Source organism: Canis lupus, chromosome 25 (genome assembly GCF_011100685.1).
Source record: "Canis lupus familiaris isolate Mischka breed German Shepherd chromosome 25, alternate assembly UU_Cfam_GSD_1.0, whole genome shotgun sequence".
Classification (NCBI taxonomy): domain Eukaryota; kingdom Metazoa; phylum Chordata; class Mammalia; order Carnivora; family Canidae; genus Canis; species Canis lupus.
The window spans coordinates 23,536,907-23,564,091 of record NC_049246.1 but is presented as its reverse complement, the minus strand read 5'-3'; the positions used below and the strand labels follow the sequence as shown (position 1 = coordinate 23,564,091).

At 35.6% G+C, this 27,185-nt stretch overlaps 1 protein-coding gene across 1 annotated transcript in view; it reads right to left on the bottom strand.

The window, feature by feature from the left end:
- The window catches only part of GALNTL6 (polypeptide N-acetylgalactosaminyltransferase like 6), a 1,157,792-nt gene that overhangs the window by 281,320 nt on the left and 849,287 nt on the right, over nt 1-27,185 (bottom strand). The gene's annotated exons all lie outside the window — the stretch shown is intronic.

Below are 27,185 nucleotides of genomic sequence, written 5' to 3'. Positions count from 1 at the left end.
CTTATTTATCAACCAAATCCGGCTCTCTTGAAGCAGAACACAAGATCTTTAGACATTTGTCAAGAAACTCCAAGCCTCGCCCTAACCTTGCTATAGCTAATCCACAACTTTGTGAACATTTTCAGCTGGTTATTTATCTTAAGCTAGGGATAAAGTCTGTCAGATGTTTTGGCTTAAGGAGGAAAATGTTTACTTTTATAACCTCAATCATCTTTGATGGTATGTGGCTTCAAATATATTAAAAGCTCCTTCAATCTGCTGGGAATATCATTGTTAGATTTAGATATGCAAAATGGACCTAGTACTATGTCTAGCAGTAATGTTCTGCCTGGTATGCTAAGGGAAATTTCGATTTCCTAAATCAGTAGATTGTGTAGCTAGAGATGCAATAAAACTGAAAAAATTTGGGGGCACTGTGAAGGTCACAAGACTTAGAACCAGGGGAATTTAGTGTACAGTTGGAAGTTGCTTTTATTTTTTATAATTAAAATCCTTGCTATCCCCTTTAGAGATACGTCTACTTTCATGCAAATAGCTTGTAAAATGTATTTTCTCAAAAACTGAGGAAAAGGATGAGACTTACATTTAAGTTTATCATCACTATTTATATATTTTTTCTTTTTTATCAGAGAGAGAGAGAGACAGACAGAGCACACAAGCTGGGGAAGGGCAGAGTCGGGGAAAGAGAGAGAGAGAAAAAGAGAGAGGTTTTTAGGCAGGCTCCATGCTCAACATGGAGAAGGGCATGGGGCTCAATCTCATGACCCTGAGCCAAAATCAAGGGTTGGATGCTTAACTGACTGAACCAGCCACGCACGCCTACATTTAAGTTTTTATATGAAATAGAGAAATAACTGATGACCCAAACTAATTCAGCACAAACAAAAGCTTGGAGACAGGAAAAATTGCTTCAGGAAAACCCAAATTTTTAGCTATGGGAGCAAATGAGCATTTCCACAGGTGTGAAAATTGGTTTAAACCAATTGTTAAAATTATGAAATGAGGAGGCTGTTAGACTGGAATGTCTCTCATGCCTAGGGAGTCTATGTGAGCAAAACAGAACCTTAGCCAATCAGTGCACTCAAATCTGAGAAAATGAAACCTGAGAACAATCAATCAACAGTCAACTAAACTTTCCCCAATAAGGCAAAACCTCTTAGGCTAGAGCCAATGAAATAATTGTCTTGCTTTGCTCCCGTGTCTTCTCTATAAAAATCTCTTTACTCAGTTTCAGCCATTTTCAGTTTGGTGCTGTCCCATTTTGATGTATGCTCAAATACACTCATGAAACATTAACATCCCTCAGTTAATCTTTTAACACAATCATATTTCAGTGCCCTGAGAAAGGGAAAGCTAGCTAACATCTGGCTTACACTCTGCTCAGAGTCAGTCTCCTTTATTCTTGTACTCGGTACCCAGATCCTTAGATTATAATATTTTCTGATTCTTTAATCCTAGATTCCTTGAGTGAGTCCCCAATCTCTTATTTCTTTTTCCCTTCCCTGAGTTTCTGATTATTTCCTATATTTTCCTCAAACTTCTAATCTATTGCCATATTTTGACATATAAAACTAATTCTTTAGTTCTTGACTACTTATATACCTTCTTAATTCATTAATTTATCTAATCGATTATTACATGAATGTATTGAGGGTTTACTATGTGTCAGGAAAAGTATAGGAAGTCTTGATTTGAGGAATTTCAGACTGTGAAGGTGGAAGATACTTGGAAACAGAAAAAATATAATACAATTAATTGTGCAAAGGCTACCGTAGAGAGATGAGCACAGGGAGAGAGCCCAACAAACTGAGTGGTGAATAATTGGGAAAAGCTTCTCAAAAGTGGTGTTATTCATTATGTGTCTTAAAATAATAATGGAAAAAAAGGAAAAATAAAATAAAATAATAATGGGATGTCTGAAAAAACAGAAGGGGAAGGGGATTCTAGATAGAGGCAAAAATACAGAAGCAGGGGAGGAGCATATTGCATTAGGACAATAGGTTTAGTGTGGTTGAAATGTAAAGGGAATGAGACAAAAGTAGGAGATAAATCTGTGGAAATAAATTAGAATGAAATTATGATGGGTCTCAACATGATATGATAATGATGTTGGGACATACACACTGGGCAAAGAAGAGCCAAAGTCTACTGTAAGTATGGTTTTGTTTCTTAGATCAATTTAATGTCAGTTGGGAGGGGTTAAGCACAGTGTAATGGTCACTGGCATCAGGTTGGTAGATTAGGAATTAGGATTAGGAATGTACAGTACAGTGCTAAATCAGGTGTGGCAATTTAACAGAATCCTGATTTCGTCATCGCAGCAAGGTGCCCAACTATTAATACTCTCCTTCTCAAGCTGCCATGGACATGGTTTTGATCAATCATATATAAGTGAAAATCATTAAAGCAGGATTATGTGAACATTGCTTGAGGGTACCATGATAACTGGCATGTATCTTCAGCCTCTTGCTCTTAGCCTTTTTCCCTTACCTTCTTCCTGCCTGAAATGTGATTAAAATGCTTGTAGATGTGGCTACCATCTTAAGGAAAGCTACTCAGTGAGGATGGGGGATCAGGAAAGTCGAATGAGTCAGGGTCTTTAATGATCCCTGAATGCCCATTAGTCCTGAACTTTCTCATCTCCAGATTTTATGTTACATGAGGAAGACAAACTATATCCTGTTGAAGCCAATGTTGGTTGGATTTTCTGTTGCTTAAGTTTGAATAAATTTTAAATGATACCTTAAGTAATAGAGAATGATGACTTGATAAAAAAAGTGATAATGTGGGTGGGAGAAATTGAGAAAAATCATTCAAATCAAGAGTCATTTCAAAATAGCATTAGAAGTGATTGATTTTATAGGGTGAAGTTGATTTGAGCTGGATTAGGAGTTTAGGAGGATACCATTTACCATCTGATAGCAGGAGAGTAATAGCAGATTGCTCATACATGATGCCATATGACCCTAGCCAGGTCCAATCTATGTCTTCAGTGTTTCAAATGGTTGCTTGTTCTGGCATCTGGCAAGACTCAGAGCTTTGTCTGACCATGTTCACAGGTACTTTTGTGGTTCACAAAATATGAATTTTTTCTGGAAGAAAATTTATGTCAGGCTGCTTATTTTTCACAAAAAGGATATTAAACCTGCTGCTTCACTCTTTGACATATAAAGTGAATGGATTTTTCTATCATCAATAATACATAATACTCACACATTGGACATGTACCAAGGAGGTGGAACTTAATTGATTGCTATATAGAACCTGCCAAAAATGTGGTTGAGGCAATGGGAGTATTTGAGGAAGGAGTCTATACCACATATTAACTATCTATTCTTCAAGGCACTCTGAAAGTTCTTTCTCTGTGTCAAGTTAAAGAAATAATTAGAAAAAATGTGTGCTATGGCTACATAAGCTTAGATCTTATTAGCTTTTATCAAGAATTGATAAGGATTAACAAAAATTATAGTACCCATGATTTATTGAGCTCTGTGCTAAGTGTTTGGCATAGCCATTTCATACAACATCTTAGGTTCAATATTATAATGTCTTATATCAGATGAGAAAACTGAGGCTCATGAGGTTAAATAATGTCCCCAAGGCCACATAGCTTGTAATTGAACTAGGCAATACACAAACCCAGGTCTGGGATTTGGGGTCCTCTGTTTTTAAAAAATTATGCTGTAACTGATCAACAGAATAATGGCTGCCCAAGATGTCTACTTTCTCATCTCCAGCCACTGTGAATATGTCAGTCTGCATGATTAAATTAAGGACATTGAGAAGGGCAGATTATCATGGATTATTTGATGGGCCCAATCTAATCAATGGTCTTTAAAAGAGAATAAATCTTTCCTGGCTGTGGAGGGAGAGAAATACAACTATGCAAGAATGGTCAGAAAGATACAACTTTATTGGCTTTGAAGATGGGGGAAACATATAGGAGTCAAAAAGTGTTGGCAGTCTCTAGAAGTGATAAGGCCAAGGAGAAGGATTCCTCTTGAATCTCTAAAAGGCACCTATTCCAGCTGACACTCTGATTTTAGTCCAGTGAGACCCATGTTACACATCTAACCTCTGGGATAGAAAGGTGATAAATTTGTGTTGTTTTAAGCCACAAAGTTTCTGGAAATTGTTATGACAGCAATAAAAAACTAATGCACATGACGACTCTCTAACATGTTTGCTAAATTCCTCTTGACTTTGAGTTCTGGAAAAAGTATGTGTTCACTCAAATTAGAGTGAGATTTATTCAAAGCAAAATGATGTTTTCTTTTTGCCTTGGCTGACCAGAAAGCCGGAGCCAATTTTAGAGTTCAACAGTAATTGTGTTACAGGTAAAAGTATTTCCTGTTCTCTATATGGTTTCTGATCATATCTCTTTTTTTGCATTTTCCTGTTTATATTCACACATGTAGTTTTACATCAAAATATTGCAGAGAAAGAGAATGAGAGAGAGAGAATGAATGAGAATAAGACTGGGGTGGAGTGGGGACAGGAAGAGAGAGGGTAAAACTACTCAAGTTGTTTTATGAAAGTGGAAAGATGATTTTTATACTAAGATGTCTTAATGGTATCAAGGGACATATCTGAATGATTGCTTTTAAAACTTAAGATCATTCTAAAGTGTTGTCCAACTTTATAAATGCTTGTGAATTCTTATTCTGGGAAGAAGTATCACCTTACCGTTGCTATTTATTGATTCTATGTACCTACAAGAACTTTTCATTTCTGGTCATATGTGAGTTTCACTTCAGAAATGCATTCCCCCCTTTTTTGGAGGGGATTTCTATACAATTAAACCTGGGCTGTGGTATTGTAATGATGCTGCTTTCGTTTTAGTGGGAGACTGATAAAAACACAAGAAAGTTGAATCCATTTAAGACAAAGATCTCTAACACAACTGAGATTTGGTTTGCACCTTGCTGGGTATACAAAACGTAGGCTGACCACATTGTCAGAAGGGAGTCACATCATTAATCAGGATCCGAACCTTGCAGGACTGAAAGTGAATTAGGGAGTCATGATTTCAGAAAAAGAAAAATAATATGCCACCTCCATTGCAATATTTGTGTTACTAAGCAACAAAATTCTCCTATTTAGCAAAGCCCTAATGATGCTGGCAGTACGGTCTTGGAATAATGCTTAATACAACTTCATTATCCCCACCGCTAGAGCTGTATTGCATATGCAGTGCCTGATTAGGGAGAACGAGAAGCAGAGTGAACGCTGTTCAGTGCACCTGCATCTAAAAGACCAAATAAAGTATTGATTTGGATGAATCTAATGACGGTCATTTAGTGTGTTTATCTACTCACAGCATTCATTTGAGCTGACAAAGAATGCAGCACAACCCCCTGTTAAATGTGTCCTAGAATTGTAAAGCCTTAATGATTCTATCATGCTAGGTCACATAGACACAAAAATTGTGACATTGGTTGTTACTAACTCTATTGACACCTGGTTATGGTCTATCTTTAAGGAAGATGTGGAAGAGAGCTGAAGATCGAAATCGCCTGACGGTTTCCATATGTCTTTTGAAACTTAAAAAGCCTCCTTTCTGTATTAAGGTTTCTGTCATTTCTGCAGAAAATCTAATTTTAATACTTGAGAAAGATTGTTTCTTATTTCCTGCTTTTCATGCAGAGAAGTTGCTTCAAAAGCTACTAATACCTTTGCAGATATTCTCTTCCTCTTCTGTTTTCTCCCTCCTTCTTTTGACCCCTGCCCTTTCTTCCAACTTTGTGGTTTCCAAGGGTTATCATCGTGGAGCAGATGTTAAAGAGAGATGCTGAAAATAAAATCCATGTCTATCTTGGTTCAGAATCCTTTCAAATGTTATTGCGGACTAATAAGTGACATTTATGCTACAGCATTTTGAATTCACAAAGCTGTTAAGAAATATCCTTCCACTTTCAAACTACCTTACCATCCTTTTTATTGACCTTTCTCTGTTACTGGATGCATTTTTATGGTGTCTGAACAAAGAGACATGATGAAGAAAGATTTAATGTTTCCTTTTTCCATTTCTATGGTGACATGCAACATTTAGAACATAGGACGCTAGAAAATTTTATTTCTCTTAGAATTAAAATAAAATAAAAATGGTAAAAAAGAAGCAAACACATAACTTCTTTAGAAGTGAGAGCCTCTAAAGGTAGACTAAGTGGAGATCATATTCTAATTGAGATCGGCTAGCAGTGAAAAATCAAATCCTCTACTGGTTCTAACCAGTAAAGAGGCACATATTAAATCAGGCTATTTAGATCCTACATGACTGTCTATATCCTCAACCATCTTCATAAAAAATTAATGTGGTCATCTTTTTGTGTTTTCATTTGTATCAATTTGGCAAAAATTCTCACTTTCAATGTTATTCTGGTGTTCCAGAGGAAAAACCTCTTGAAAAATTCTGCTTTTCAGTGATAATGAGAAATTACATAAAAATACATCTTGATCTACAGATTTAGCAAACTGTACTCATCTCCACCCCCTTCCTGAGTCAAGTATGCTATTTCAATTGTCTACCTGCATTTAGAAGTTGTGAAATCTTATCAACTTGTTCTGGTAGCCTTATAGTTTTTAGAAAGGAGAGAAGAAAGCAGGCTTTTGTTTCTGTTTTTGTTTTTGTTTTGAGATTTATTTATTTGAGAGAGAGAGAGAGAGAGAGAGAGAGAGAGAAAGAGACATCATGCATGAGTAGGAAGGGCAGAGGAAGGGTCAGAGGATCCAAAGCAGACTCCATGCTGAGCACGGAGCCAGATGTGGGGCTTGATTCTATGACCCTGCGCTCCCAACCTGGGATCAGAGCCTGAGCAGAAACAAAGAGTGGGGTGCTCAACCGACTGCCACCCAGGCACCATGTTTGCTTTTAATGTGTGCCTGCTATTTGGCTAGGTGTATTATATACATTGTTTCAATTACTTTCCACTTATGAAAGTGTCATTTTCTCCATTTTACAAATGAGAACATTGAGGGTCAAATAAATATTGTAACTGCTTTTAGATCACTCAGCTAAATAAATTGCAGAGCACTGATTGAAACTCAGGCTTTTCTGACTTAAAATGTTTTTCAACTATGCCTGCCTGTGTCTTGAAAATTCATGCTTGGGTCTGAGTTTCAGTCGCACAGACAGATCTGATTCACTTTGAATATGTCTCCTTTTTATGAAAGCAGAGAGGGTTAATTTAATTACTAGTTTCTCTTCTAAACTGTGCCCAACTATAATTTAAATGTATTTTAAATGTAATTAAATTTAAATGTAATTATTATGCAATTCACGAAATCACAAAAATCAACCCACAAGGCTAACTCCTTTAGATGCTTTGCAAAGGAGAGAATTCTGGCCATCGTCCATTATGGTGTTATAAACTTAAACCTTATACAAATTGAAGAGTTTTTTCCATCGAGTTGTTAATTTTGAAATGGTTTACATATATGCATGGTTTTTTTTTTAAGATTTTATTTATTTGAGACAGAGAGAGAGAGAGAGAGAGAGAGGCAGAGACACAGGCAGAGGGAGAAGCAGGCTCCATGCAGGGAGCCTGACGTGAGAATCGATCCAGGCCTCCAGGATCACACCCTGGGCTGCAGGCGGCGCTAAACCACTACACTACCGGGGCTGCCCTATTTGCATGTTTTAAAGAAGTTTTTTTATTTCTAAAACTTAGAATCTATAGCAGCAGTAAAATGATGATATTCCTCAAAATGATCATCTGATTCCTAAATCCTGATGATTTTGATCCTGATGTATCATTACATATTACTCAGGGTACACCTGGCACATGGCTTCAAAAACACAAATGGGAATCCCTTGATATGTTTTTCCACATTTACAGATAAGCGTTTTAATAGTTAAGGATTATTTGTTTTTTTGTATGTTTGCTCCTTTTTGTAATTATGGTGTAACAATGTGTAAACTAATAAATGTGTATTTAGCAAAAAAAAAAAAAAAAAAAATTACATCCTAAAAAGCTTCACCTTTTTTGAAGCCATGAATTATCAAGATGAAGCAGATTCTTTAAGTATTTGCACAATAGAGCCATAGTTATTCAGTTGCTAATAGGTTATAATCTTTCTCTCTAACCAAAATTTGAATAGATGTATATAAAACAAGTCATTTTTCTGCCTAGTTAGTTTTTAGTGGATGTAAACATTCTTAATGGGACACCACAGCCATGTCACTTATATTTGTAATCTTGAAACCATTGTTGTATATAATTAAAAGCTTTCCTGAGTGATGACATTCATTTCTTATTATGGATGGGTAAATTAATCGTGGGAACAAAAATGAAGATCATGTGTATACACACACAGAGATAGATGCACCTAGCCTCTCCAGAGACTTTACTGTGATATATTTGTCCTTTCAAGTGGCCTAGGGTTTTTATCCTTTTAGGTATATTCTTGGGGATCCATTAAGATTTTTTGGAAGATGTATCATTTTTTCAAGTTAGTAGGATATCATTTAGTCAATAAATAGCTTTATAGCATCAGTTCTATTCAGGGCTTAGAGACCTTTTATTTTTCTAAGGCTTCATATATGGGATTCTAGTATCTGTGTGTCCATGTGTGTTACGCAGCAGTAGTGGGAATTACTGTAGTAGGTAATCTAGCATATTCTATTTCATTCAACTGGGATTTCTAAAGGTATATAAACATTGCAATAATCATTCATTCTTTTTCTCCTAACATTCCATCAATCGGTGCTCACCTGGCATCTTTATTAATTCTCTACAACTTTCTAGTATTCATTTTGACCAATGTATGTTGTAGCTCGTGTGTATTGGCTTTAGCACATTGAACACCTGATGTTTATTGTTTAGGAAATGACCTTTGGTCTAGTTTAATGAGGATCAAATTTGAGTCAGGTGTACTAAATAGAGCTTTCCTCGTGGTGACATGATTTACCAGAATATTTAACTGGCAAGTTATTTCTAGCAGGGTGCCTTTTATTGGTATAAATCTGATGTTGGTGTTTTGGACAATGTCAAAAGAAGGTTTAAAATTATAAAGTGTTTTGGATAAGGCTTTATTTTGGCTACTGACAAATAATATTGAATTTCTTGTAGCTTAGTGTTATATTTTCACATAATGGGTTATTAATGTTTATTGCTTGTAGGATATCATTTGTACTGAGGCCCAGGGATTTAGTTATTAAAATTATTAACATATGGAGCCATCCACAAAATTTTGCATTTTGTGTCTACTTAAAATCATGACTTTGTAATCAGTTATATCAGCAGATACTCATTAGGTACCTTTTAATACTAAAAAGCACATATGAAAAATTAGATAAACTCAAGATATTCAAAAAATTTAGAAAATAATTATGAAAGATAATAAACTAACTTTTCTTGAATTGCCTTTCCATAGTGAGACTGACTATAATGTATGCATTTGCAAAACGCAAAACCCAGGCAAGCATTTCAAAAATTGTACAAAATCAAATATCATTTGAAATAGAAGTAGCCATGACAAAAAACCTAACTTCTGGTTTGGTAAGTCTAAAACTATCTGTAATCTTTGTTTCTAGTTGCAGTACAGGAAAAAAAAAAAAAAAAAAAGATTGAGGAAGCACCTCCCTGGGGTCATGGAAAGTTGTATTGCTGTGGGGTCAGGGAACTATTTAACTCCTGAAAAATCACAGGCCAGCTTATGGGAATGAACAAAAACTATCTAAAGGAACAATGGGGAACTTTTCGGCCTGAAGCAAGGCTACTCAAAACGCCAGCCTTCCTGAAGATAAGGAGCTTATCTCAGAATGTAAATCAATACATTGATTGTTCCCTTCATCGAGAAAATCTTAATATAAAAAATATCCTCTGAAAATAGCCGCTGAACTGCTCCAGGACATAGCCGATTTCCATTCTGATGCTACTTCCTTATCTTGTTATGGATCTGGTTTTGAGAAATTGGCGGTGAATCCATGAACACGTTTTGTAGTAGTATTGGCCTAGAGCAGAGTTTCTCAACCAAGGAACTAGTGACATTTTGGACTAGCTAGTCCAAACTACTTTGTTGTGTGGGCTGTCCTGTACAGGATGTGTGTAAGACATCACTAGATGCCAGTTAGCTGTGACAATCAAAATGTTTCCTAAGATGGCCGGTGTTCCATAAGTGATGGGTGGGGTGGGGGCAAAATCACTGCAGTTATGAAACACCAGCCTAGAGTATTTCTTAGCTTCTAGTTGATCTCTCTATTGGTCCCGTTCATAGCATGTGAATGCCAATCTATGGATAAAGTACTAAGTACAGGAATTTATTGGGGACTTCTTACTTCAGTTTGCCATTAAACGATTATTTTATGAAGTAATGTAGTATACTTAGTATGTTTAGAGTAATGCACAAGTTCATTGGGAGTTCATAATTTTTTTTTTTCTACAGAGGTGTTCAAGGTCTAATAATAGGAACAGAGCCTGATCTATCTTTGAAAACGGTTTTAATCGATACAGACAGGATCATTTAGTTATCTTTGCCATTATAAAAAAGCAGCAAATAAATTCAGCCCTGGTATTTAAACAAAACCATTAATTAAACATATCTTTTTATAATGAAATTAATTATGTACTAAAATGTTAGAAAAATATGTGCCTAACCAACTGTTCTCTGAATACAAAAGCCATATGTTTGCTTTCCTCTGGTTATTCATAAATAACAGGAGTAATAACAACAGCAACACAATGCCACAAGTTCCTTACATTTGGAGAGTATGTTGTATGTATAAAAATGTCATAGACCTTTTTTCCTTTCATCCTTGAGTTAGTATCTCTGTCTATAATTATAAAATCTGCAGTCTTTGTTCTGGCCTTTATCATTGTATCAGAAATATGATGGAGATCATTGAAACAGTAACATCAGTTCCTCTATACATGCGCAGCAGTCATCCACGCACGCGCGCGTGCACACACACACACGGATTGATGTGGCTTTGCTCACTACCTTCATAAAGAATAATGTCCATAGAAGTTTTTCTGAATTCTACCTTATAAAAGAGCAGGTCTAAATCATAGTAAAACCTAAAAAAATTTTTAAAAAGTTTCTGTTCAAATAATGGATCCACCTGTCTTTTTTTGGTTGAAATAGTTCAACATTGACTGTAAGTCTGAAACCAGAAGGTTTTAATGGATCTTACTGACCTGTTATATAGGATTTGGTTAATTTTCCTGCTTCATTGGGGCAAATGTCAGACTTGGAGTTGTCAGGTTTAGTAGTGGTGATGAAAGAATTATGGAGAGTCGGAAATATCAATGTCACACCTCACTGTTCAGGTCCTTCAAATGCAGAAAATTTTATATCTGAATCACAGGTTTTATCACGTTAAAATGCACGACATAGAAACTTTTTATTGTAACATGTATTAAGATAGCGAGGTGCGCCCTCTCACTTGCTGCTAGCAAAAGGCCCTCCCATCCCACCTCGCCATCTATCTTGCTACTTTCCTCATCCTGAGTTTCAAACAAGTAATTTGAAAAGACCTATGTATCGATTGAAGGATTCTGTTCGTAAAGCACCAGAGTATGACCAAATTAATTGGCTGCATGGCTCCATTGGCTAGGCTAGTTTTCAGAAAAAGTTGATTCAGTCCTGACCTGAGTTTCCTACTTCTGTATCCTCTCTATTTCACTTCGCTCATCCTATTTTCCATTTGAACACCTTTTCTTTTATTCTTTCTTTGGTAAATTAAAACAGTTATTAGATTAGAAACAGTGGTTGAAAGGGAATTCAGGATATAGCGATTCAAAAGACCAGCATAAAATAGTGATTAATATCTGAGTCAGCAAGTATTTCAGGCATTTTAAACTTTATGGAGCTGCATACTACTTGACATTTGTTAGGGGTCATCTTCTTTAATATAGCAGAGTCTGAAGGTTCCAGAACCTTCATGCTGCCGCATGGCTGGGAGCAGCCTGCTTGTTGTAAGGTGGATCCGGCACCATTATGGTGATTAATACTTCCCTTCATGGGGACCCCTTAAAGCTGCCTGGGCTACCCCTTTTAAGAAGCAAAAAGGGGGCAGTACCCTGAGTGAACTCTGGAGGGGCTGCAGACTCCAAAAAAAGATAGAACTAATGTAGTACGGGCCCATACACAATAGAAAACATACTCCTCATTTCCCACCTTTCTCTATTTTATGTTTGTTTAAAAACAAATGTCAGTTCAGTACAGTGAAATATGATACAAAACAGTCTTGGTATTCAATAGGCTGGTGCTCATTTGCTTGTGTAATTAATTTTCTGTTTTTTTTCTTTAATGAATATATCATAACAATCAATGTAAAAAAATTCCAGGCCTTTTGAAAGAGTAATACAAAATATATTTTATTCCTTTTTAAAATGCAGTTTGAGATTTTAAATTTCACATTTTTTGTATGTTGACTAAAACCATAGTTACTAACCTGTGTTATCACTTATGTCCCAGTGACACTATTTGTTGAAGGAAAGAGGAAGGGAAGGGGCTAATATATACTGAGAGAATACTGTAAACATGTCATGGTCCAAATGCATTATATTGCTTATTTTCTTCAAATGTTACAGTGGGCAAGCAGAGTTCCCATTCTAACTATCCATGTGAAAGGCTCTCTCTGAAGTACTAAGTCCTTCTCTATGGGGCTAGTTAGGTATGACAGTCATTATGATTCTCATTCGGTAGATGAGGCTAAGATCAGTGAATTACTTGCTCAAGAGCCAATGGCTAAGCAATAGAATCTGAATTAGCAAACAGGGTTTGTGTGTATGTGTGTATGAGTGTGTGTGTGTGTGTGTGCATGCATGCATGCATGCATGTTATCTAGCATCACAATCCCTGGTTTATCTCCTACCATTCTGTCTCCCTCTCTTCCAATTAGACAAAATGTTATTAGCAGCTCTTAAATGCCTGACCCAGAGCTAAGTGCTGAGGGAAATATGTGGTAGCTCTTGACCTACTGGAACTTTAGAGTCTCAGTAAAGAGATCATGTTTACACAAGAGCTAGTTATGTGACAAAAGACAGCTTTTATTTTTAACTAGTTGGTCTCATCTGGGGCTCTAAAAGGTAAAATTATCTCATCAAATATTGTATGATTTCACTTTCACGTGGAATCTGAAAAGCAAAACAAATGAACAGGGGAAACAAAACAGAAATAGACTTGTAGATACAGAGAACAATCTGATGGTTGCCAGAGGGGATGCGGATGGGAGATGTGCTAAATAGGTAAAGGGGATAAGAAGTACAGTCTTCCAACTGTAAAATAAATATGTCATGGGGATGTAGTGTACAGCAGAAGGAATATAGTCAATAATATAAAAGCTTTGCATGGTGAAGGTGGTAACCAGACTTATCATGTTGATCATTCTGTAATGTATATAGATACTGAATCACTATGTCTTACACCTGAAATGTAATATTGTATGTCAATTCTATGTAAATAAAAGTTACCTTATCATCTAGAAATGTTGTATCATGCTTATAGAGCTTCAAGATAAAGCCAAACAGAGCATTTCCTCTGTGGTGCTGAGTGAAAAGATAGTCAAAACTCACAAACTTGATCAAAATAAAGGAACTGAGAGAAAGGAAGAGAGCAGGAGGAGGATGAAAAAGGTGGGAAGATGGTGAGGGCGATTTTAACAAAACTTGACAAAAGTTTTGACAACAAAACTTGTCTTTGTCCCTCAGTTTGTTTTCTGGAATACAGACTTGAGTCTAACTAGAAAGATCTGCAGTTTAAAAAGCTGACACTATTTCATTAGTAAAGATGAGAGATGATGACAGATTATCCAAGACAATGATAATGGGTTTGGAGATTAGGGATAGTTTTGAGATCCATTTAAGAGAACCATGTATGGCCCTTGGTTGCTGATTATTGGGAAATGATTTAGGCAGAATCTTTGGGTTTTAGCTCAAGGCCATTATGATTGGTGAGCATAATACTTTCCTATAAAAAGGAGATGTGATGGTTGATTTTTTTTAAAGATTTTATTTATTTATTTGGAGAGAGAGGCAAAGACATAGGCAGCTGCGGGGAGCCTGATATGGGACTAGATCCTAGATTGTGATCCTAGGGATCACGACCTGAGCCAAAGGCAGACGCTCAACCACTGAGCCACCCAGATGCCCTGTGATGGTTGATTTTATGTCATGTACCCAAGATATGTGGTCAAACATTATTCTGGATATTTCTATGAGGGTGTCTTTTCTTTTCTTTTTCTTTTCTTTTTTTTTTTTTTTGGTAAAGATTTTATGTATTTACTTGAGAGAGTGAGACAGAGAGACAGAGCACAAACAGGGGGAGAGGCAGAGGGAGAGGGAGAAGCAGACTCCCTACTGAGTTGGGAGACTGACATGGGCTCAATCCCAGAAACCTGGGATCATGGCCTGAGCTGAAGGCAGACAGTTAGCCATCTGAGCCACCCAGGCACCCATAGGTGTCTTTTGAAAGAGATTAGCTTTTAAAATGGTGGACTTTGAGTACATCGGACTGTCCTCCATAATGTGGGTGGGTGGGCCTTATCCAATCAGTTGAAGACTTAAATAGAATGAAAGACTGACCCCTCTCAGCAAGAGGAAATTCTGCCAGCAGACAGCTTTCAGACTTGAACTGTAACATTCCCTCTTTCCTGTATCTCCAGCCTGCCACCTTCCCTGCAGATTTTGGACTTGTCAGCCTCATAATTCTATGTGCCAATTTCTTAAAATAAAATTTTTCTCTCTCATTCTGTCTCTTGCTTTCTTTCCTTCTTTTTCTCCCTCTCTCCCTCTGTGTGTGTGTATGATATATATATATATATATATATATATATATATATATACACATACATATGTCTTTTTGGTTCTGTTTTTCTGGAGAATTTGAATAATACAGGATATAGAAATACTAAATTTCTTATAGAGTTGCCCTAAGGGGGAAAAAAAAAAGCTATAACCAAAAAGCACATATATCATAACAGCTAATAAATTTTCAAATATGAATTCTTATAAGTAAAAACAAGGGAACATAATATACCACCCAAAACATGGTTGTCCTGCATACTCTAAAGATGCCATATCCATACCAAAGGATAGTTTAAAGTCATTTTACAGACAGAGAAATGGAGCCAGAGGTTATATGACATGCTCCAGATCTTTGTGCCAGCAAGTGACAGAACTGGGATTCAGACTCAGGTATGCTCAGCTTTAAAATCTGTGTTCTTAAAAAATAAAAAAAAATAAAAAATAAAATCAAATCTGTGTTCTTGCCATTCTACCTCAGCAGCTTCTCTTTCAAAGTTTTACTGTTTACAACTTTTCAACAAAGAATAGTGTTGGTGATGCCTATGCCATACACATAGGGCTCCAGGCACTGTTGTAAAAGCCATATTCATTGTAACTCATTTAGGATTGTATGGACAATCCTATTTTATAGATGAATGAAACAGACACAAATTATGTGAGATAAATCCTACATGTTAACTTGTGGGGCGATTTTATGAAGGAGGGATGGAGAAATGGAACTCATATTTCTTCAGACTACTAGAAGCTTCAAATTTTCCACTAAGCTTTTTTATTTTAATAAGAAAAAAGGTATTCAAGATGTGTGATTGGAAAGAATGTACAATCAATAATCTGACATTAATGTTCAAATCTATTTAGCTTTTGGAAACAACTTATAATACATCTGTTCATGAATATATTGATTGTTATAGTTTACTTAAAATATACTTTTATATTTTATAAGATATACTTTACTTTTTTCTTACTGTACAAATAATGCACATCCAATCACTGTTCCGATTTTTCCCTTATATAAGACACACCCGAACAGACATGCACACACCCACCCCGACACAACTACACAGACAAGTTCATGAGAAAATACTGGCTGTTAAAACTAATGATCACTCCTAGTCCTCATCTTACTCAACAGAGTTGATCTCTTTCTGTTCTGCAGATACTCTTCTCCTGCCTTCCAGGACATCATACACTCTGGTTTCCTTTGTCTTCTCTTATAGCTCCTGACTCTACTTCCTCCTCATCCACCTGACCTCTAAATGTAGGACTGTCCAAATGTTCTCTCACAATCGTATGACCATTAGGTCTTTTATCAAAGTGCCATGTAAGCACTTTCCCATTATCCATTCTAAAATTCAGTTACATTCCTTCCACCACATATAATACACTCCTTTTTTTCTTCCCCGATTCATTTTGTCCTATAGTACTTACCAAATTTGACATACTTCCATTTTATACATTTGTTTATTAACAAAGTTTCTTTCTTTATAAACTGAAAGCTCAATATTTCAGTCTGCGTCCTCACCCAAGCCTGCATATCTTCTGTACCTATGAGTTGCCTGGCAAATATTGGGAGGATAATAAGCATTTACTGAATGTTCAATGATTGCTGAATAAGCACTTAACATAATTGAGATTTGGGCAGCCCAGGTGGCTCAGTGGTTTAGCACTGCCTTCAGCCCAGGGCCTGATCCTAGAGTCCCAGGATGGAGTCCCACATCAGGCTTCCTGCATGGAGCCTGCTTCTCCCTCTGCCTGTGTCTCTGTCTCTGTCTCTCTCTCTCATGAATAAATAAATAAAATCTTAAAAAAAAACATAATTGAGATCTTACTATAAATATAGATTTATATCTTCCTTTATCTGACGTAAATTAGTATGAAGTAATTCGATACGTCCTCATATCAATGAATAAATTCTGAGAAAATGTAATTTTTATAAAAATTGCCAATTTAATAGCTTTCATCAAAAAGTATATATCAAATGGGTCTAATACTGGTCCCGTGTTCCAAATTGAAAGTGTTCTTTCTCTAGGAGCAAATGACAAAAAGAAATTTAAATAAACACCCAACAAATTTGACTCAGATTTTATAAGGCTAGAATCAAAGCAGAAGGGGAGAGTAGGATTACTTTAAGTCAAGTTAAAATAGCCTGAAGTTTCTATATCCACTCTAGACATACTGTATTTTTCTTTTTTGAGTGTCAAAATACCATTTCCCTGTAACATCAGGTGAGAAAACATGATTGATAACAACTCCCTTGCATCCAGTCATATGAGACATCATATATTTTAATTTCCTCTTTTCTTGTACAGTTTGTGGTTTCCAGCTATTTACTATTACAAATAGAAGTGATGAAAATCCTTATACTTATTTTTAAACATATCCCTGATTCCCTCATGATAAAAGAATAGATAGAAATCAAAATATAAGAATTTTTTGAGACATCTGAGACAATGTGGTTACATTTTGCCAAATTGCTTTCCAAAAACATTAGTCTAATTTTCATTCCCCAATAGAGAATTAGAATTTCACTCCCCATTGCTCCTTTCCCTCACACCCTGCCAATAACAGGAATTATCTTAGAAAAGCAATTATCACCAAATTTATGAGTTATAATGTATCCATTAAAGTAATTTACAGTCTTTAATTGTGAGTGAAGTTTAATGCTTTTCAAATGTTTATTAGTCATTTGAAATTTTCTTTTGCGAATTGTCAGCTTTTCCTTGACTTCTGAGTATTTGTCATTTTTTATTATTCAAATATGAAAGCTCCTTTAATAACAGGCATATTAGTACTTTGCTCCTCACACTGGTATAACCATGTCTTTTCTCATCAATAGCATTTTTTTTTACTTCTCAAAGATTTTTATTTGTTTATTGATGAGAGACACAGAGAGAGAGAGGCAGAGACATAGGCAGAAGGATAACCAGGCTCCCTGCAGGAAGCCTGACGTGGGACTCAACCCTGGGTCTCCAGGATCAAGCCCTGGGCAGGACTCAATCCCAGGACCCCAGGATCCCGCCCTGAGCCAAAGGCAGACACTCAACCACTGAGCCATCCAGGCGTACCACTTTTTGTTTTTTTCCTAAGTTGTAGAGATCAAATCTATCCATCTGCTCCTTTATGACTGGTTGATTTTCTCAGGTTTTCCTCCTAGTTGTTATTGTCTCTATTTTTTTTAAACATTTAAATCTATAATTCATTCTAATTTTATTTTGTCGTTGTACAAGGGCATTGTATAAAATCATCACTTCTCTAGGTTGTCTTAATCACTTGGGACTCTACTTTGTGGAGGGAATGCCCTTCCCCATGCTGGGGGTAGTGGAGAAAGGTGGCTCACAGTCAGGGGCTCACAGCACAGCATTTCGGAGAACAAAAACATCAAAAACAAAGTGCACCTGTTTGAAATCTCTAAACTGTTTGTTTTAGCCTGAGGCTGGGCACAGCTTCAGTTTTTTTTGTTTGTTTGTTTGTTTTGTTTTTTCATTTATAGGCCCCTTTGTTGTGTGTTTATTAAAAGACAATCGTGGGAAATCAGGCTGGTGAGACTAAAGATTGGTCTTTGAAAGCAGTTTTCTGAACTGAAGGATGTGCAATAGACTTTCTTGACCAGCTAAATGGCATTGTGCCATGTGTCTTCTTTTTGACTCACTTCCATTGATTTTTGTCACCTTTCCAACATTGGTTGTGTACCCATGCACTTACATCCCCTCATGCTGGATCAGGGGAGTCAAAGAATCTCTGAGCCCTGGCAAGGTCTGGGGCTGTAAAATGTTAAGTGCAGGTGGGAGGAGGGGCCGAGAAGGTAGGAAGGAGAGAAGATAGCAGCTGACCATCACCTCTTTTGACTCAGACAGAAGACATATATATGAACAAGAAAACACTCAGTGTGAAACATAAAAGGAAGGAATGAAAGACAAGGTCCCTAAGTCATATTTACTAACAAAAGATGGTCTGTAAATTTCTCTGCAGAATTAAGAGCTGAAGAATTTGAGATATTGGCCTTGAAGAAAGAAAAGTTGGATGAAGACTTTCCAGAGGAATCTTACCTGCTTTGTGCTGTTTAGCAGAAGCTATAAAATTACGATATGCTTAGAGCTTGATGTTTTGAAATCAGTGCAAGAATTTTGACCATAAGCTTGAAGGAAGCTTAAAGGTTGGTTAGGAAATTATCAAAAGCTTTAAAGAATAATAATGGTAAAATCACGTGAGGCTTTCTATATAGTGGGCACAGTTCCATGTCCTTGACATATATTAACTAATTTATTATCAAAATCCCCCTATAAAGGGGTATTATTACTCTTCTCATTTTGCAGACAAGGAATCTCAGACAGAGTCACATTAAGTCATTTTCCAAGGTATTTAGCTGGTAAGTGGCAGAACCAGAAACTGAGTCCATGCTGTTTGGTTTCGAAACTTTAATTTAACTTAAAATAACAAAAATAAAAAAAAAAGGGAAAAAAAGGGAAAACTTATTCAAGCCTTACCAAACAACATAATCAATTTTTTAATTGACTTGAACCATCTTTGAATATTATTTTGAAAGCTCCTATTATCTCAATGTTTGAAAGCTTCATATGTCTCAATGTGGAGCTATATGAACAATAATTCTATGTTCTTGAAAATATTATATTCATAAGAGATGTGACCAAAAGAGTAGCGTGATAATTTTAAAAAAGATTTTATTTACTTATTTTGAGAAATATAGAAAGAGTGTGCACATGCAAACAGGGGGAGGGGCAGAGGCAGAGGAGAGAGAATAGCAAGCAGACTCCACACTGAGTGTGGAGCCCAACATGGGGCTCAATCCCAGGACACTGAGATCATGACCTGAGCCGAAATCAAGAGTCAGATGCCTACTTAGTCAGAAGCTAAGTAGATGCTTAGCCTACTGAGCCACTCAGGTGTTTGTATAATTTTTAAGTTTGATTATCATCTTTTTTCTTAGTGATCTTATACCATCAAAGGCTGCCGATAACTCGTAATGCCCAAATCTCCAGCTCAGGCCTCTCTCCTGAACCCCAGACACGTATATTTTACTTAACATCTGCATCTGAATATTTCATAGACATTGCAGGCTCAATATATCAAAACTAAACTTTCCATCTTTCCTATTGTTCTATTTGTGTGGTAGGCAGCCTCAAAGGTGGCCCTCAACCATTCCTGCTTCCTAGTTTTCACAACATGGTATAATCTCTTCCATTTGAGTGTGAACTGGAATTATTGCCATGTTACTAAAGGGAATCGAATATACAGAAGTAACAGGATCTTGCTTCTGGGGTAAGATTACAAAGATATTGTTGTTTCCATCTTGGATGTTTTCTCATATTCTCTTTTGGGTCATAGACTCTGGTGGAAGCCAGCTGCCACATTGTTAAGCAGTTAGGGTAGAGTTCATGCACAGAGAAGCAATACCTGAAAATATCATAACTATTTTATGAATGTACCAACATTTTATATATCTGATGGTGTTCCTTTTACTGCAGCTGATCTAGATTACAGAGAGAAGTATCAAGATTTACTTGAAAGGGAGGACTTCTTTCCAGATTATAAAGAAAATGGTACAGATTTATTAGAGTCTGGTGACCCATACTTGGGTGATAGTGATGATGAAATGCACCCAGATATAAGAGAAGCTTATAAAAATTTGGTTTGGAATCAGAGCAGAAGTAACCCTAAAAAAACAAAGCCAAATTTCAGCCTATAAGTTTTATTTTTTATTTTTTTGAAGATTTTATTTATTCATGAGAGACACACACAAAGAAAGAGAGAGAGAGAGAGAGAGAGAGAGAGGCAGAGACATAGGCAGAGGGAGAAGCAGGCTCCCTGTAGGAAGCCTGACATGGGACTCAACCCTGGGTCTCCAGGATCAAGCCCTGGGCTGAAGGTGGCACTAAACCGCTGAGCCCCCCAAGCTGCCCAGCCTATAAGTTTTATAAAGCAGTTTGGGTTATGGTGATTTAGCAGAACACAGAAAAGCAGGAAAATATGTCACACTTTTACCAAATTAAGGCTGTTGAGTTATGATACTAATAGATGAAACTTTAATTTTTTGTAACACTATATGTCAAAATAAATTTTATTCCCTACAACCTAAAATGTATATATAATATAAACATACACCTATAACTTAAACTTAATATATATATTTATATATATATATATATATCTCAGAAGTTGGTATGGAGATGTTCACAGCTCTTGCCCAAACTTTGTGAGTCTTGAGCCAGAAGCACCAAGTGAAGCTGCTCCAAGATTCCTGGCCCTCAGAAATTGTGGGCTAATAAATATTAGTTGTTTCCAGCCCCTGATTTTTTAGATAATTTATCAACACAGCAGTGGGTATTATAGAATCTTCAAAATATATCCAGAATCAGATCACTTCTTATCATTTCCATAAATATCACCCAGCTTCACTACCTCCTGCCTAGATTATTGCATCAGGATTTACAAAGGTCTTACTGCTTCTTGCCACTTTACTGCTCACATCATGAGAGCTCAACATCTCTATGCAGAACCCTGCAATGACTCACAATTTCAATCAGAGTAAAAGTACCATGAAACTTTCCATGATCTGGTCCCCAATTATACCTTTGCCTCACCTCAGATTCCTCTTCCTGATGGCTTACTCTGCTCCAATCACTCTGACCTCTATACTCTCCTGAGCACACATCAGACATGTTCTGATCTTTGGGACTGCACTGGCAAGTTCTGTTTGAAATATTCCTCACACACTATCACCTCTCATCTCCCTCAATGTTTTGCTCATTTCTTCCCTATCAGTGAGGCCCATTCTACTTAAAATCGAAGCAATTGTCAATCTCCATATCTGTTTTCCCTTTTCTAATTTTTAAAGCACTAATAATTTATCTGTTACTACATAGTATATTTATTTATTTATTTATTTTTAAATTTTTATTTATTTATGATAGTCACAGAGAGAGAGAGAGGCAGAGACATAGGCAGAGGGAGAAGCAGGCTCCATGCACCGGGAGCCCGACGTGGGATTCGATCCCGGGTCCCCAGGATCGCGCCCTGGGCCAAAGACAGGCGCCAAACCGCTGCGCCACCCGGGGATCCCTAGTATATTTATTATGATTATTATTAACCATAATAATTTGACCCTATTCCTATATTAGAATGTAAGTTTTATTAGGACAAGGATTTGTTTTGTTCACTGAAATATCTCAAGGGTATAGAAGTGTCTAGCACGTTGTAGATCCTTAATGAATATTTGTTGACTACAAAAAATGATTTATGAATCAAGGTACCTGGCATATTAGGAGGTAATTTATATGCCTTTATTTTGATTGGAACGTAAGGTACTAATAGCAAATGCTACCTTGGTCCCACTTCCATTGTCATGATTAACTAGGATCTCTGAGTGGTTTTCTGACTCAACAGTAGCTAAGACTGAGATGGCTTCCCTCTTTGAATCATAAATTGTCCTAAAAAATAGAAGGAACTCCAGAAACCAGTCCTCAAAGAAACAAACCATGAAATGTAAACATATGATGTAGGCCTGGAATGGCTAGAAGCCTGGGTGGGAACAGCTTGGAATGTAGTCGACAGATGATGTGGTGAGTCAGATCCTGGACAATGCGGGGAGAAAAATTCAGGAAGCCTGTAGCAGGGAGCTGGTCAGCATCTTCACACTAAAAGCTAGTGGAATTGACCAGTGATAGGAATCGTATAGTTGCGTTGCAGGGATACTGAAACTTGTAATAGCAATGAGATAGGAACTGAATGTGGGGTTTCCCTCCCTGATTCTAAACCTTCTAGATATCAGAAATGGTCTGGAGCTCGACTTCTTTTTGGCTACTAACAGAAGTAGGATGAGATTCTCTTTGAAGGAAAACTTCCTCCAGTTTAGTCCACTGGATCCCAGAAGTGAAGCAGTAAACTCACAACAAAGATAAACATCCATCCAATGCCCTTATACCCTGAAGATTTGTAGATGTTGAAATGTTTAGGTAGTGAATGCTAAGTGAATCTGTTTTAAATACTAAAGGACATAAAGAATACAATTAAAAAGATAAATATACAACAAGAAACTTCCAGGAATGCAAAGGCAGATTTTTTTAAAAAATAAAATCGTAAGAAGTGAAAAACACACTTGCTGACAGCAAAAATTTAATACAAAAGTAAAATGGTATGATAGACACTGTTGGAAAGAAATTAGTGAACAAGAGGACATATCTGAAGAATTTATTCATAATGCTTCCATGAGAGATAAGAAGATGAAAATCATTAAAGAAGGATTGAAAGACATGGAGGATAAAATGGGAAAATATAATTTATATCTACTTTGAGGTCCACAGAATAATAATTGAGAGAAAGAAGGTGAAACACATTTTAAAAGATAATGACTATAATATTTCAAGAAAATCATGTACACACAGATCTGGGGAGCATGTTGCATTTCAAGGAAAACAAAAAGATATCCATGCCTAGACATTTGGTAGCGAAAGTGCAGAATGCCAAATCCAAAAAGTTTTAAAAATAGCCAGAGAGAAATAATAAATCACAAGCAAAAATAAAAACAAAAGACAATTGGGATGAAAGGATCTTCTCAACAGCAACCCTAGAAGCCTGAAGACGGTAAAATAATATCTTAAAAACATTGGTTGAAAATAAATGTCAGACTACAGGTTGAATCTAGCAAAACAATCTTTCGAGGATAAGGATTAAGACATCCTATGGAACAAAAAATAAGATAGACTCTGATAGAATATATCATCTACAGATCTGATCCAAAGAACATACTTTATGAGGTAGAAAAATGATCCCAGAAAGATGGTTTCTTATACATAGAGAAATGATACACAAATAACACAATATGGCACACATAAAATCTAAGTTCAAACAAAAAAGTCTCCATGGAATAATGAATACTGGAAGTTAAAAAGAAATTAGAACCTAAATACTGGGCAGTACCAGTAGGTAAGCTAAAGAGTGATTGAGATTTTGTTTTCCTTGAGAGAGGGGTCAAAATGGTTTGATTTAGATTTATTTACTTATTCACAAACATAATGCTGCTATTTCATGGATAACAACTAGAGGAAAAAATTAAATGTGTGGATTCAAAATAACAGAGAGAAAGAATGGAAAAATGCAAACAACTTTAAAAAGTTTCAATAAAATAAAATAAAAAACAGATCAAGCAGAAAAACAGTTAAAAAGGAAGGAAAAAGTTTAAATGTATTAATAATCATAATAAGCATAAATGGACTTAACTTGCCATTTTAAAGTATAGAAACTGTCAGATCAGATCTAAAACTTTGTCAGATGCTACTTGTAGAAGATAGAGCTGAAACATAAGCACAGAAAAATTGAAAGTAAAAAATAGAAAAAGGTATCAGTCAAATACACACATACACATAAAAAAGTGCTGGTGTCTTTATATTAGTCTTAGTCAAAGCTAAGAAAAGTCATTCGCTGACTGATGATACAAGTTTCAACTTACCACGAAGATATAGAAACTGTAAATGTGTTTAATAAATCACCTCAAAATATAAAAAATAAATATTTGATAAAAGTAAAGGGAGAAATTTTCAACAACACTGGAATACAGGGATGTTTCAATACAATTTTATCAGCTATTGATAAATAAAGCAGAGAAAACAACCAGCAAGTACACGGAAGTTTTGAGCAGCACAGATGTTGAGTTTCTTCTAATGCACATATATAGAACTTACTTTTGTATATTTGAATTTTAAAGATTTTCTTGACAAATAAAAAATACACATTTCCTTAATTTAAAAAATGGTCTTATAAATCAAGGTTTAACAAAATTGAAAGGATAGTGCCATATACACCATATTCTCTGACCTCAGATTAATTATGTTAAAAATTATTATAAATCAATCAACAGATCTTCATATATTCAGAAATGAAGAAAATGCATTTTAAAATAAGTCATAGGTTAAAGAAATAATAATGGGAATTTTAAAAACACTTAGAACTAAAAAAAGTGAAAACATTACATATAAATTTTGTGGGATCAGCAAAAGTGGAGTTTCAGTGGGAATTCATTGTTTTAAATGATTATATTAGGAAAAGACAAATGCTGAAAATCAATGAAATAAATGTCCAACCCTAAATTCTTAAAAGAAATAAAAGTATACCTAAAGAAAGGAAGTGGATAATGGTGGGTAAGTAATAATGAAAAAAAAAAATTAGACCAGATCAACAATGTCAGAAGTTGGAATCTAAATGACTAAAAACTATATAAACCTTAGGTGAGATTGATATGATGAGAGAAAGTAAGAGACAGAGACAGAGATAGAGACAGAGACAGACAGAGATAAACAGAAACAGATAGAGAAAAAGACAAAGATGTCCACTGTCATAAAGTGGACAAATTCTTAAAGAATAACTTTCCAAATAGGGCTTAAGAAGCAACATAGTCCTAATACTCTAGCAACTATTTAAAAATGTCTCCTGCAAATGAAACAGCCATCTGAGGTGATTTTATGAGTGAGTTCTTCCACATTTTCAAAGATCAAACCATCAGAATCTCACAACTCACCATTCTCAATTCCTTGTAAAAGACTGATTTAATCCTAATATAAAAACCAGAGACGAGATTTTAAAATACTACAAATCTTTTAATTATTAAACTATGTAAATGTCCTATGCAGAACATTTATAATACAAATCTAAAGGTTTATAAAAAGATAACATATCGTGACCAAATCGAGTTGTTCTAAGTATGAATTAATTTTGCAAATGCTATCATTTTCAATCACATTAATTAAAATTCTAAAAATCATACAATTATCTCAACTGATATAGAAAAAAGCATGCAATTAAATTCAACACTCAATCATGATAAAAATAAGCTTGTAATATAAACCAATTTTCCTATCCTGGTGTGATTCACGAACATTATTCTAAATGGAAAATTGTAAGCAGTATTCTTTTTAAAATTCGGTACAAGGCAAAGATATTTTTCACTGCTTTATTGTTTTTTTTTAATATTGTTCTATAGTTTAGTCATTGTAATTAAAAGTAAATAAAGTATAAGAATTTGAGATAAGAAAATACGGTCATTCATTGTGTATGCTTATTTAAGATTTTATTTATTTATTTGACAGAAAGAGAGAGTGAGACAGAGAGAGAGAGAGAGAGAGAGTGCAAAAGCAGAGGGGGCAGCAGAGGGAGAGGGAGAAGCAGGCTCTTTGCCAAGCAGGGAGCCCAATGCAGGGATCGATCCAGGACCCTAGGATCATGACCTGAGCTGAATGCAGAGGCTTAACCAACTGAACCACCCAGATGCCCCAATACTGTCTTCTTTGAAAATGATTTGGTTAAATACATAAAACAACTAAGACTATACAGGCAAATAACTAGAAATGATGGAAGAATTTAGTAAGATGGTTAGCTACATGAAAGTCAATTGCATGTCTGTATAGAAGTAACAAACAAAAAAACATAAAGAAAAAGACACCATTTATAATGGCAACACAAATTATAAAATGTACTAGGAATAAATCTAACTGATATTTCTCAAGGACCTCAAGAAAAGTACAGATATAATAGAGGCATATTAAAAATAACTTAATACATGGAGAGGTAGAACAAAATAGGATGAGATGGCATGAGCATAGATAAGATGATGTTTTCCAGTCAGAAAATTAAGTAATCACATGAATGTTGAGTCTCTTGAAGATGATCTGTAGATTCAGTACAATTCCAATAAAAGTTCCAATAGTTTTTTTGTGTGTGTGTATGTATTTATGTTAAATCTGACAAATTGATTCTAATATTGATATGAAAGAGGTGAAGACCTAGAATAGCTAAGTTAAACTTGCAATTTGTGATGTATGAAAGTAGTGAGGGAGATCTGAATTAGGAGAATTTTCTAACTGCTTTATAACCTTATTATTTATCATATTTACTTCCATAAATGGAAGTAAATAAGTTGTTTTAAATATTCAAAATATATTTGCTCAGTTTGGATTTTTCTGTATGGTTATAAGAATAATATTTTTATTTTAAGTTTTATTATTTTTAAAGATTTTATTTATTTATTCATAACAGTCACACACACACACAGAGGCAGAGACATAGGCAGAAGGAGAAGCAGACTCCCTGTGGGATGCAGAACTCGATCCCTGGACCCGGGATCATGCCCTGAACTGAAGACAGAGAAGCTCAACTGCTGAGCCACTCAGGCGTCCCTTATTTCAAGTTTTAAAATTTTGTGTATTTAAAAAAAAATTGGTACCTCAGGTTTACACTATGTATTAAATTATGATTGTTCATTCATACACATTATTATCATTGGTCTATGCATGGCTTCCTTGTATCATTTCTTCTTTATTTACACAATAAAAAATGAACACCTGTGAATTATCACCCACTCCAAGAATTAAAACCTTAATTCAACATACAAAATTCAAACTAGAGATTCAGTAAAGTACTCTCTTTGTA